The sequence below is a fragment of the Mixophyes fleayi genome, chromosome 3, assembly GCF_038048845.1.
Source record: "Mixophyes fleayi isolate aMixFle1 chromosome 3, aMixFle1.hap1, whole genome shotgun sequence".
Taxonomy (NCBI): domain Eukaryota; kingdom Metazoa; phylum Chordata; class Amphibia; order Anura; family Limnodynastidae; genus Mixophyes; species Mixophyes fleayi.
Window position 1 is genome coordinate 82,896,622 of NC_134404.1, and position 12,848 is coordinate 82,909,469.

At 39.0% G+C, this 12,848-nt stretch overlaps 1 long non-coding RNA gene across 1 annotated transcript; it reads left to right on the forward strand.

The window, feature by feature from the left end:
- The first annotated feature begins 11,062 nt into the window (after positions 1-11,062).
- On the forward strand, positions 11,063-12,626 carry LOC142143772 (uncharacterized). The gene is made up of 2 exons (XR_012689574.1): positions 11,063-11,535; positions 12,250-12,626. It is a non-coding gene; the product is annotated as an uncharacterized LOC142143772 (long non-coding RNA).
- The last annotated feature ends 222 nt before the right edge of the window (positions 12,627-12,848 follow it).

Sequence of the window (12,848 nt, forward strand, 5' to 3'; positions counted from 1 at the left end):
GCCCAGTGCCCACTACTCTACGCAGTCCAGATACTATTTTTGGGTGTAATTCAGACCTGTTGAAAGTAACCCATATTACCAATGAGTATAATAATAAAATGTAATAGTGTAATTAAGTATAATAAAATGTAATAAAGTATAATAATATTAAAAAGTAATGAGTATATTAATAAAACATTTACTTTTTAAACAAAAAAATAAGAATATTCCATTTTTAATGTGAACACTGAGCCTGCAATTTCAATACCGGTGCATCAATATCTGGCTTGATAGAGGTTGTAGCGATGTGAAGAGTATTTTCAAGATGCTCGTCTGAAATTTTTGTTCTATTTTTACTTTTTGTATGCTTCATATGGGAAAAAAGTTGCTTGCAAATATACGTACTCCCCAAAAGAGAAGTCATAAACAGGGCATGCTTGTGAAATGCTGGATATTTGTCCTTTGTAATCGGCAATTGCATAAAACACTAAGCTTTCGTCATGAGCACACGAACTAGGCATATATTTGATACAGAATGACTGGCACGTCGCGAACGCATGGAATGAGCCAGAACTAAAATTATTCAGTATTTTTTTATTGTAATAATTTTTTTCTTGAGGTACTGGCGCCTTTACTGCTAACTTGTCGCCTACAGAAACTGGGCACAACCGTCACACAATCTATCTATTGTTGTTGCTTATCGCCAACTTTTCTGAAAATCTGTCCACGAGCCCCCACGTTTACGACTACGCCATTTAAAATACATATTAAATGTATGTATATTTTTCACTATATAAAAAAAAAACAATTAAGTTGTCTGTTGCAATTGCGATGAGTCATATAACGTTTTAAAATAAAGATCCAAATTCCTATATGAATATCTTTTGTTAAAAAAAAACCAAAAAAAAACTCTGGTGTTCTGTGAGACTGCACAAAGTTATGTACGTGAAAAAGTCGAGCCATGTTAGTTAAGGGTTAAGCTGGTCTGTGATGTTGCAACGTTAGCGCATGTGCTCACTCGTTCCTTTATTTTCCAGTTACACAACACAGGCACATGAATGGGTTTTAAGGGCCGCATGCGGCTCACGGGCCGCAGGTTGGATACTTTTGCTGTAGATGTCGAATAATTATACTAATAGACAGCAACAGAGGAGAGCCAATTAGTGGTCAAATGCTTAAAAAAATAAACGGTTGCTTAAGCATTAAGGAGAATCTTTTCTGTCCCTAATACGGGTGCTACATTCCCTTGAGAGTCTGATATTACTCTCTTATCAGGAGGTTCAATGAAGATGCAAATATACTATTAATGCTAATATCGTTATCACCATTTAATAACGATCTTCATGATCACTCTCAAAGGGTAGGTTCCAGTTTAAACTCAGTTCTTAGAAAGATATTTCCATTTCAAGGTCCGCTCTACTTACACTGATTACCACATTATAAAACAGGGGATAATACATATCATATCAAGAAAGGATTTCCACAAAGTCTAATTTAAGATACTATGTATTCTTGTTAACAATAGGTATTTTCAGTAACAGTCTTTGCACATATAATAACTGTAAAAAGCGTAATACATTTTACATAAAATGCAATGCATTGCCTGCTTCAGCTATTTTATCTATGTATAAATGTGCCTTTCTTATCCTCTACACTGACAAAGGCTTATAATTAAACTAGCAGACATATGCTATATGCATTAATGCAATAGACACTTGCTATTGCTTTACCGCTAGAAGCACCTAATTGCAAAATGAGTGACGTGCGGACACCACGCCACGTGGGACTGGTACAGGCATCAGAAATTAACATACACACGCCCCCAAAGGAGTCACAGTTCGAGGAACTATCGGCACTTGGTCTTGGATCGATCGGAAAATTATACACACTACATGATCGTTAGGTGGATTGCTTGGAAAATATTAAACAGCACGACCAACCAAATGAGTCAACAATCGACACTTTGGCACGACTTTCGACCATCATGTCACTATACACACACTATTCCGACTTCTGACCGTATTTCGGCTGATTTGCCCGATTATTGGATGAAAGCGCTTCAGTGTGTACCTAGGCTAATGCCAAACTCTTTAATATTCTTTAACAAACAGTCTATGCACTGAACAATCTGTGCAATCTGCAATGCTTTCCCATACACATTACTACCATTTAAACTATCAGTCTGCGGAGAACTTTACACTGAACAATCTGTGAAAAACTCACTTATTCCATTCAAACTCCACATTTACTGAACGAATTTAAAACATTAATCCTGCAATACTTTAACTATTTCACTTTCCTTCTCAAGTCACTTCCTAGACACTTTTATCCCCTACACACAATGTAAATATCACTTTCTAATTAATAATCTTCACATTCTAAAACAACTATTCTAATCTTCCAAGTCAGAATATTTCCAAATACATATTAATCTTCGAACTGCATTAACAACACATTGTAACCACAACAATTCCATTCAATCTCCACATCAATACTGACCAAATGTGATCTCTCCAAGATACCAGCCCCCCATGCCGTCCCAAAGCAGCTCCCATAGTTTACAGCCCTACCATCGAAACACTGAACATAAACACTGGGTCTAAACATATTAAATATATTTAACCAGCATATAGTCTCTCGTGATCACATATTAAAACAGCCCAGGGTGGGCCCATATACACTTCTCTCTTCCTGTGTCCAAATAGGGAGACAAATCCTATGTGTCTGTCTGCTTCTCAGTCCAGCAAGCAAGAGAGAGGAAAGAAACGTGTTTCTCTCACATGACCCCAATTGTGGGCATAGTCTCAGTACAGGAATAGCTTTAGACATGTCCATTACCTGAGGCTTGACCTAAGCAGCTCCAATTTCTACACCAGAAACCTGGTTTCTGAGGAGGAGGGGGTCGAGATCTATGAAGCCTTGCACCCAAGTGTTCGCTATTGCCGTGCCGTTAATACTGCGCAGGTACAATCTGTGTCTAAACACAGTGGGCATCATGTAATTAGCCACTGTGCCCGTGTCAGTTGGCACTTGCGCAGTCTGCATTTAAAGAAGCTGGTGGCACTTCAGGAGCACTCGCTCCTTCAGAGGAGGTAAGAGTTATTATTTTCATTTTACAAATGTCAAATGTGTGAGGGGCTGAGAAGGGAGTAATAGGGAGAAGAGGAGGGGATGTGGACGGAAGCTTTGCCTAGGGAGCCGAGCAATCTTGTACCAGCCCTGTGAACACACCATTACTCTACTCAAATAATGCTTGTCTGCACCACAAGTCTAAAAAACACACCTATCTAGATAACGATGCATTTTGGTGTGTCTGTGCAGCACAGAAATGCCTATATTCATGGCAGAAAAATCAACTTACATTCAACTCTAATTCAGTCCATTAGTGTTTTGCATATTATAAATAAAGACACATTGAATGTTTAACATTTGTATTTTTCTACACTCTCAGTATACTGACACTTTTATTGTTAATGGGATAGTATCAGTCTTAAATCGCTAACCTTAAAAAATGCTATTTTCACTATAGCAAACAGCAAATATAAACAAGGAGCAATCTTCATAATTTATACAGTACAGATGGAGCAGAGACTATTATACAAAATCTGTGATTATCCTAGCTGTATTTCACTTCATATATTCAAATTAATTGCAAAAATGTGTTCCATTTTTCACCACAATAAAATTTGCTCCATCTGTAGATATTGGCACAATGTACAATAATTTGGGACACTAAATACAAAACATAGCCCTTAAAAGTAGAACAGCATTTGTTAGGCTAAGAGCTGATCCACGTTAAACAACGGCGGAAACATACATTTCTCATGATGTTATTAATAGCTACTATACATGAAATGCATTTTTACAGTTGCTTCTGAATGCAACCGTCATCCCTATCACTCGGCACTTACATCTGACCTGTAGTGGATGCAATGATAAAACAAGCACCTTAGATGCCCAAAGTTTGAGTCGGACACTGTTGCATGCGCTCGAGCTTAGCACGTACTTACTGTACATTGTCTACGTGCTTACGCCCATTCTCCTCCCCTTTCTGCCCATAATATTGTAAGCCTGTCATAAGTGTCCTTTGTGCTCAAAGATTGATTGCATACATTTGCATTCTCTGTCGTATAGTTGATTTCTAGGCATGTGCAGAGCAATTTAATGCAAAATATGGCACATGTCAGAATTTAAGTTCCTTAATGAATCAGGGCCTTTATTCTTTTACCTGCTCACAAGTCCCTTGCCTGACACCCTCTCACTAAATTGAAATATTTTAGACTGCCAGCAGGTGCACTGCACAAATAACGTGGTTTTAGTTTTGTTTCTCCCTTTGCAGGTCTCGTTATTGAACCCATGTAATTTATTTCACCTGGATAAATGTTGGTTTAAATCCACAATGAAAGGTGGCTTTCCTTTCCCTCTCTGTCTCCTGTACCATAGCGGTCAGTGCTGTTTTCGCAAGGGGTCACAAACCAGAAAAAAGAAGTGCCATAGAGAGACTGTTACTTCCAGCTTCACGACAGTATGCACCAGTCTTTGCTCAGGTGAAACTGTTCTTACAGATAGTCACATGGATATTTAATCAGTTCACATTGTGCATTTTTGTATTCAGCAGCAGTCAGCTGACACTTTTAGGTCATGTGACGTTTTACACCCGTAGGAGGTGAACAGAAAGCATTATACGTTTATTCTTTGTAGTACGATCTTAATATGTAAGTTATAAGAGATGATTGAAAATTTTTAAACTGTCCATGCAAAATATTTACCTCATTCTGCATTTGGCCAGGAAATGTTGCAAATTGTACTGTTGTACCTGAAGCACGCCACACACAAGAATGAACTGACCGTCATTGACCAGTTCTAGTCACAAACTTTTAAAAAGCAAATTGAAAATTAAAAATATTCTTTCCTCTGCAAAACAGTCTGGTTCATTACAATACTTGATTTGTGTGACATTTCACCATAATTTTACTTATCTCTAAGCAATCATCATCATCACCATTTATTTATATAGTGCCACTGATTTCACAGCGCTGTACATTGGAGCTTACAGTCTAAATTCCCTAACATACACACACTAGGGTCAATTTTGATAGCAGCCAATTAACCTACTAGTATGTTTTGTGGAGTGTGGGAGGAAACCGGAGCACCCGGGGGAAACCCACGCAAACACGGGGAGAACATACAAACTCCACACAGATAAGGCCATGGATGGGAATTGAACTCATGACCCCAGTGCTGTGAGGCAGAAGTGCTAACCACTTAGCCACCGTGCTGCCCTCAATTCATGATAAATGAAGATGATAAATAGAGATGCTCACTGACCCCCGTGTTTTGGTTTTGGATCTAGATTAACATTGTGTTTTGGTTTTGGCAAAACTGCCCTCGAGTTTTTTGGTTTTGGTTTTGGATCTGTATTTTTTGGGAAAATTGCTAAAATATGCTTAAATCACATCATTTTGCTCTTTTTTTGGTCCTACATTATTATTAACCTCAATAACACTAATTTCCAGTCATTTCCAGTCAATTTTGACCACCTCACAGGTCACAATATTATTTTCATACACTTTCGGACAAAGACTGCAGCGAGCACAAACACATGGCAGTTCACATGACATCTTGGACACATTGCAGTGGCAGAAAAAAAGTGGTTTGTTCAGGCCCCCACAAAACAAACTACCAATAGCTTAGCTGCCTTAAGCCCAACAAAGGCAGGATGATAACTATGTCCAGTTTAAAGAACAGCTAAGACACCTGAGAAAACAAATGAGTGTGTCACCGGCCACAGCAGACGAAGATTTGGAAGATGAAGACGAGGATATTGCCGTCACCCAGAGCACACGGGCGGTACAGTGAAACTGAGGATGGCTTATTAAATGAGTTATGGTTCCTTGGATCGCTCCACCCGTTACTTGGATAACTGTGGTAATTCGCATGGCGAAGAGCGCTGACCCCCCGGGATCCGTGTATTTATCAGACAAAGACCAATCGGAGTGCCGCGGTGAGTTGGAGATGGTGAACCCAGTGAAAAAGAAAGTATGTGGTCACACGTACGAGAGAGAAGCAATTGAAAGGATGATTGAAGACAAACTTCATCCTAACACAATATTAATTCAACCCTGCAGGAAACCACCATTACAGAAGCCTCTGTAACATAAATGTCAAAAACAAAAATGTAAAAAAGAAGTGTTTACCTTTTTAAAGAAAAAGCACATCTCTAATAAAGGTGAAACTTTGCTGCAGAAAAAACATAAAACTGGCAACATGTCATTTTACCCAAATATTAATAAGCATTCCAGCTTCAGCTAGCTTCCTTCTCTCAGCTAGATTCCAGCACCTGCAATCTACTGGAGAGTGACAAGGACGCTGCCACCCATCCTATTTCTGTATGAGCTATGGCACAGTAGAATGTCATTGGAGACTTTTAAAATCACTGCCAGCCATATTATTACAACTTTGCTTTCAGCACTGAACACTGCCACCTCTCCTGTTTCTGGGTGAGCTATGGCACAGTAGAATGTCACTGGACACTTTTAATTACACTGCCAGCCCTATAATGTGTCTTTCAACACTGAAAACTGCCATCTCTTCTGTTTCTGTGTGAGTTATGTCACATTACAATGTCACTGGAGACTGCCAAGAGCACTGCCAACCCTCATCTTTCTTTTTCATTAATGACGCTGCCCAACTGCACTGGAGACTGCTAACATCCCTGCTACCCCTTCTGTGTCTCTATGTGAAATGGTGCTGGATCTCCGTGGAGGGCGGTACTTATGGAATCCAAAACTCGCGAAATCCGACTATGCAACAATGACGTTTTGCTTCGTTTGCATTTCCGAGGGCGCGCAAAGTTCAGATGGGCTCGGTTCTCCGAGAACTGAGCCCGAGCATCTCTATTGATAAAACATGTAAAATATCCAGTACTATATATCCTTATATATGGTGACTAGTGATGTCATATTTTGAGAATAGCAATGCTATATATTTTGTGAGCACTTGACTCATTTTTAAAGTTTTCTGTGATGAAATTAATATCTTTCAGTAAAGAGAAAACACACATGGATATGAGAATTACCTTATACAAGTATCTTGATTTGTTTTCTAATAGAAATTTGTCAGTAGCAAGGACTAATGTATCCTTTAGAGTAAAAAAAAAAAGTGGATATTAGAAGACACCTTAGGGTTCGACCTGAGACCTGGGGGTAAATGTATCAAAGTGCGATTTTGCAACTCCAGCGATTTTCTCGGGAGAGTTGAAACTCGCCGATGTATGAAGCAGAGATCAAACTCACCACTGTTTGCCACTGCAGCTATACAAGTCTACAATGTATGAAGCTGCGAGTTAGCAAACTCAGGAGAGTTTGCTTCTAAACACGCCAGATACAAAACGCTGCTTGATAGCAGCGTGTTGTATCAACACATCACTGTTACACTGCCCTGGCAGTGTTAAAAAGTTAAAGAACAGATAAAAGTTGAAAAAAAAAAAGCGTGAGGTCCCCCCTCTATTCATGCTTAACCCTAGTGCTACCTGACTAGTGCTGGTCCCGTGAAAATCGGGGAAAAATTTTGCGTGGGGTCCCCCCGATTTTCACTTTACCAGCACTAGGCAAAACAGCCAGGGTTGGCGGCACTATAGCAGGGGGACGCGCGGCAGGGGTCCCCCTGCCATAATTACTAACCAACCCTAGACTGTTCAGCGTAGGGTAATACGGCGATAAAGTATTAAAAAAACAAACTGCCACTCATTTTTTTTGTGGAACTACAAGTCCCAACCAGCCAGGTTGCCCTAAAAACTGTGGCCATGCTGTTGCTTGTATAACTACAAGCACCAGCATATCCACGGCAGCCAGGGCATGTTGGCACTTGGAGAACCACAAGTGCCAACATGCCCTGACATCCCTGGCTTGCTGGGACCTGTAGTTCCACAAAAAAAATTGGTGTCAGTTTGTTTTTTTAATACTTTATCGCCGTATTACCCTACTACCCACAGCCCATCAGCACTGGGCTGGTTCTTTCTAGGGGGGGGGGGGGGGGCACTCGTTTTTTTCGGCGGACCCCACTCCCTAGGGAATCCAGCCCAGCGCTGAACAGTCTAGGGTTGGTTAGTGCTGACAGGTTGACAATGTTGATAGTGTTAAATATGATTTTTTGTTAAGGCCTCATAAGGCCTTTGTTCAGCCATTTTAGTGTAACTTGTATAGAAATATTATTTGCTAGAAGAGATTATTCATTTTTCTGTTAACTTGCAGTTTTGCAATATGTGAGCCTATGGCCTTGAAGTTGAACTAATAGAGAACACCTGAAGAATGTAACCAGTTATGAAAACAATAATGAGCTTCATATCTAGCTGGTAGTATGGGAGCTGTATCCATGGTGTTGCACATAGCATATCTCCAACTCCCCTTGAGATAAGAAATAATAGGCTCATCTGTCCTTAGAAGGGGGAGAAAAGTAAACACCTCAAGAATACGTGAGAAAGTTAATCAGTAGCGCTTCTCGTAAACTAGTGGTATAAACTATTGTATGCATATGACGTAGGATTCATTTATTCAGTAGCCTATAAAAACCTGTATCTTTGTATCAATAAACTAGAGAATATTCCTTGCATACAGAACTTGGTCTGTGTCAATTCTCTCCAGCTGATTGAAGCGCTTCCAGATATACTTGACACCACAGGCTGACTTGGGTCAGAATTTTAGATTTAACAACTTGGAGGTCGCCACAGAGATTCGCTGTCCAGCAGGCTACAAGACAGACAACGGAGGTTTCCCAGCACATTGAACCCCAACATCCGCGGTCAGTAGATTTCTACTCGTTGGTCTTCCTAGTCTGGGTCACCTCATGTCTGTCTGAGGCACCTGACACGCGAATTTGTGAGTCTCAAGTATCATCTGATTAATATAATACAGTATTAACCCAATTTGTTTACTGTAATTGTATTGTTGATTAGATTTTTGAAAGATGATTGAATTTTGAGTGCATGTGTTTGTACCTATGTATGATGTATAAAGCATAAAAGTCACATAAGACATTGATCAAAGAAGCATGTAATGGAATAGAGGGATTTAGAGAGTTATTGTTTTGAACATTGAGTGAACATTTTAGACACCATCCCCAGAGGTATATCAAAGAAGGGAGATTCTGTAATCTGCCCAAATTGTGTAAGAGAGATTTCCAAAAGACCTTCGTCCCAGATACTGTCAAAGAAGCTATTTAGCACGGACATCCAGTACAAGGAGTCCACAGAACGGGACGTCCAGTGCAAGGACAACCCACAGAAACTAGATAAGAGTCCCGATTTGGACTCAACAGAATACTGTCAATACGAGTAATATAGATAGTAAACAAATGACAGCAGCTCCCTCATAGATATGATGCACAAAGACTAAAGGAAATGGGGGAGTAGAAGGTCTGCAGGGAATTTTTCAAGAAAGCGGGGATAGCCAAAGATATGTGTGGATGGAGAAACAAAGGTGTTGCAAGTGGTAATGTGACAAGAACAAAGGGGTATTGAGATCAAACCCCAAGAGATTGTTTGAGGTGGCACAGGAAAGTTAAGAGATCTGAAAAGTCGAAATATATGTGGATATGCTAAATGCATCGGAAGCTGAATAATGAATCCAGTAGGTTGTATATTATAAATGTATGTTTGATCCTGTGCAGCTGAATAAGTGAAATGTGCCCCTCCCTTATTCTGTGTAAATGATTTCAGTGTGTTGAGATAAGAAGCACACTGTTTTTTGTTTTTTGACAATGTATGTAAAATTAAAAAAATGTGTCCGGAGTGCTGATTGATGATAACATGTTGAAGCTAACTTGTATTTAGTGTAATGCTGGGACTTGTAGTTCCACAGCAGTAGGCTGGAAGATGTCAGTTAAGTTTTCTTTCTCTGTATGTGAGTTTTGTCTCCGTCTTACTGCGTGTGAGAGAGATCCGTGATAATTCACATTGTTTGTTCTCTGTCTTAGTGCTCTATAAGGGAGATGTTTGATTTACTTTAAATCACAATGTTTGTCTGTCTTGTCCGTTTTTTTTTACAAGAGACATGTTTCAAGGTTGAAAAAGTTGTACATTCATTGCTTAATGATAAGCTTTTAAAAAGATACAAAAGAAGTTTTAAAATGTTTGGTCCGATTGCACGGACAAGATTGTAAATAATGTACATTATCACTATAAGTACTAGTGTCAGAACAAAGCTGGCTGGGATCCAACAAGCCGTTTCTGTATTTGAACAAAATAATTTTGTTTCTGAAGTTCAGAAATATAGCTTTCTCTTTAATGAAGTTGAGAATTGTGGGAGTGAGCTTACATGCTGTTTTTATCTGTGTTAAAATGGCGCTGATGAATGTTCTCAGAAATCAGGAGGGTTTGTTATGCCTTTAAAGAAATGTTACGAGATAAAATGTCGTCTGTGAGCGAGACTTAAGTGAATATATTTTTACTTTGAACACGAAAATCACAGAATCTAGAAATATGTGTGAATATTTGGTCACGGGAGAGAGATTTTGTTGAGAAAATGTTGAATGATTTACAGACACAATGTATTGTGTCTAATGAGAGTACTCTGATTTATGAGACAGTGCTGCTTTTAAAATGGTTGAATACTTGGAACCAAGATTCCAGATTGAATGTTTCTAAACCCGGAAATTTAATTAGTGTCATTTAAAAGGGCTGTACTAAGAGATGATAAGAAAGGAGTGGCTTTGAACACTCGCCCAGGTCTCGTCACTTTGACATTCTCTATTTGTGAAATTAGGGACTGCCCCTTTGAGGAAATCAAGGCATGGAACGCATAGCGTCACAGTTAAGCTTTTAGCAGCTGTTCACTGGTTACCTGATAACAGTATACACGCATGTTACAGTTACAGTAATTCCTAGTAAATAAATGTTAATCTCTATGCAAAAGTTTTTTTATTCACAGGTCTCCAGCTGCAAAGACCCATTAGGCAATCCAGATTGCATTGATTTAACTTCCAATGCACCATCTTTGCACCACAACAAACATAAGTATAAACTAATGAAGGATTTAAATAACGTAAACTCTTCTGAGTAATGATTACCTTGTTTTGGAAGAGATATTAGAGTTTATGTGCTATTCGCATAGCAAATGCATGAACTAGGTGGTTTTTCTGTATGTGCAGAAAGCAAAAGGTTTTTATTTGTATCCTCATTACAGTTTTGAGTAAATCAGTGTTTGTAAAGACATTTACTGCCCTTATTTACTGTGCTATAATTGTCATATACTGTAAATAATTCTCTTTATTGTGGGTATGGTAATGCATTGATGGGAATTCTATATTTTTACAGAAATGAAAAAGATTTAAGACTTTAAGAGCAATTGTATGTGCTCCTGCATTAGCACTTCTGGATCATAGCAAGCCATTTATACTCTCCTCTGAGCAGAACCAAATGTTTAACCAATTTTAAGCTGAAATAACTTCAGCGCCAGCACTGGCTTTGCCAGATTATGACAAGCCTTTCACATTATTTTGTTATGAAGTCAGTGCACATGTACAAGGAGTACTGACACAAATACATGGTCGCAAGCTAAGGTCACTTGCATACTACTCTGCTTTAGTGCTTGAAAAGAGTATAGATATTGTGCTAGGACACCCAGTTACCTTAACGGTATCGTACGTTGTGACAGAAACCAAGCACAAGCAAAACATTTGTTACCGGCCAGATTTACTAAGTATGAAGATATACAGCACAAAGGACATTCCCTCCTATTGTGAAATGAGTGACATATAACACTTGCCGAGCGCACTGTGTATTTTCTTCCTCCCTTTCCTTTTTTTATTAGAAGAAAAAAAAAAAAAAAAGGAAGCACAAGAGGCCCCAGAGCCTCTCATGTTCACAGATATATGTTAAGACCTTCAGACAAGGGGAATCTGAGTAAACTGTATTTTAAGTTTTTTAAAGGTCCAAGGGAGACCAGAGAGGGGAGTTCATTGATATTAGCAGGAGGAATATAGATTGCACGTTATTTTCCTTTGCTGTGCGCTGTAGATGTGTACTAGACTAGAAAGGAAAGCCAAGTTTGGAAGAACCAGACTCAGGCCCATAGTAATGTATAGATCATTATACATAATTAGAAAATTCTAATATGAAAGTTTAACCCAACCAAATAAAGAAAAGAGCAACCCATGACTACAGGGGTTTACATCCAATGCAGGAATGTGTTTGTGAGTATTGTGGCCCAACACATTATTATATACACTAATAGAACTGATGATGTGGCTTATTAACAGGTTATTTAAGCTAAGTGTTTCTCTTCCAGAAGAATTAAAGTTACCACATCTGTCTTAACCGTTGTACTGTACACTCCATCTAATGAGTGTAAACTTTGTGGAACTCAGAAACCAAGAACCTTGTCCTTGGATTCCACATGCTCCTTACTGAAGCCTATCCTAATGAAGTAGCACTGCTTACTCCCAGTAACGTTACACTTAAGCAGTGCACAATGTTGAATCCTGCTGCCTTATTGCAGCAAGTTTCAAAAGATGGGAGAAGTACCTGTATATATTGGGGTTACCCTAGGGATTTGGGGGAATTCCATTCCAGCTTGAACAGAAAGAAAGGAAAAAAAAAATGCAAACAAAATTTTTCTGAACATGATTGCATAGAACTAATGAAACAAGAATCTCTGGTTTTATCTCACATTAAAGATAAACCATTACCAGATGCAGACATCACTCTTTTTGTAGATGGTTCACACTATCACATAGATCCTGTCCCGTATACAGGGTGTGCTGTAACCACACACACAGAAATAGTGATTCAACAGACTCTACCGAGTCACATGTCAGCACAAGAAGCTGAACTAAAGGCCCTGACACTTGCATGCATATATGCAAAAGGACAA